The sequence below is a fragment of the Alligator sinensis genome, unplaced genomic scaffold (assembly GCF_000455745.1).
Source record: "Alligator sinensis unplaced genomic scaffold, ASM45574v1 scaffold1309_1, whole genome shotgun sequence".
Lineage (NCBI taxonomy): Eukaryota > Metazoa > Chordata > Crocodylia > Alligatoridae > Alligator > Alligator sinensis.
The window spans coordinates 430573-432465 of NW_005842870.1; positions in this window are offsets into that span (position 1 = coordinate 430573).

Below are 1893 nucleotides of genomic sequence, written 5' to 3' on the forward strand. Positions count from 1 at the left end.
ACTTTAAAAAAAAGGTAAAGGATTATAAAATTGGCACTTGGTGAGAATGAGCCTATTTTTTTTCAACTATCTTGAGAGAGGTAATAGCAGTAATACAATAGTTTATGATGCCTTTGGTGGTCTACAGCCCAATTCCGCATCATTAACTTTAATGGGAGTTTTCCCACTGGCGACGATTGGATTAGGAATATGCCCCAAAAGACAAAAATATCCAGAGATCAAAAAACAATAATCCTTACAGAAACAATTGTCTTGTTCAGTTTCCTTTAAAACACAGAAATAGACACATGCGTTGAGACACACACACAGGGAAAATTATTTTTGATGAAAAGATGGTTGAATTGTAGGCAATAAAACCAAATAATCTTAAAATGTCTAATATAGGAAGTACGTTGTGAAACAGGGTTAAGACATTCTGCAAGCACAAGTATTTTTTAAATTTTGGTAATTCAAATAAAATATACCATATTACACCAAAATCATCACATTGGGATAGTAAATTATGATGTCTGGCTACCCTTTTGCAAGGTGCACCTGCTTACCTTTGTACTGAAAGTATTATAGCAATGTAAGATAAGGCTGTGTCAGCATATCTATTACAGACCCCTATTTTCTGGGGTTCATGAGTTGGCTGACGGTAATTTTGTTATCAGCGAAACTTGATGTGAAGTTTCAGTCCAGAAGCAATTTTTAATTCCAATTTCCTTCTTAACATAGAGATTGGTTATTTTTGTGTTGTAGAAGTATATTTAAGAAAAATGTTTAAGTTATTTATGTACAATGCAGAATTAGGGTTTTGACAAAACATACAAGCCTGTAAACACTGATCTTTACTGTTTAAAGAACCCAGTCTTACTGTTACATGTGTGAGTGTATATATAGGATAAGGCCTTAAAAATCCAAAACATCTCAGACCCTGATCTAGCTATTACCAGCAACTTCAGCAGAAATCATAGCAAGCATTACACCCAGTAGTGTTTGCAACAGTGAGATCTCTAATGGTAAACTTTTAATGATAACTTTTAAATGGTCCTGATCTAGTTCTTGCTTAACTTAAAGTACATGCACTGGCCTCAATGGATATGCTCAAATGCTTACAGCGAAATGGTCTAATATGTGTTCACAAGGCTGGGACCTACAATGATAACAGTAAGTAGTTTTAGACTTTATTCATGCACTTTTAATAAGAAGAGTATGTATTTCAAATATATTTTAAAAAGAGCTAGTCTGGTCAATCAGGTGCAAAGTGAAACTAAAAATAAAAACAAATAGATATTTACCTGGGAGATTAAAAATATAATCCAGAAGTTTTTAAATTATGTATTTTTCACTTAAGAATGTATTATTTATCTTGTTGTCACAAGTATAAATTTATATTTTAAGAGTTCATGACAAGCCTTTTCTTTTCCTTACAAATTTAAAATAAATGATTGACTTTATGTGTAAATCAGACTGTAAGTGTTCATAAGATCTTCATTGCCTTACACCAGTGTCAATTGGGAGTTGCTTCACTGGGGACTATGGAATCACACCTGGGTAAAACAGGTTTTAGTGAGATGAGAACCAGACTCTTGGGTTTGTTTGATGTGGGTGTTTAAAAAAATTAAAAATATATATCAGCTAGACTGGTAACTTTTAAAGTCAGACTGTTGTTTATTTAGTCTAATAGATGGAAAGTATCAGATACTTTTAATTAAGTGGGCTTTATATAAACCAAAGGATACTATGGGCCCACTAATACACACGTATAGGGCATAAGCCAAAGCTCATTGCAGTAAGGGAGTGTCTTTGAAACATGAAAGACACCCATTGGCTTCAGTGGGTTGTGCATTGGGCCTATAACTCCCTTTAACAGATGGGCACTTCACATACATATCTGAGGGAAGAATTGTC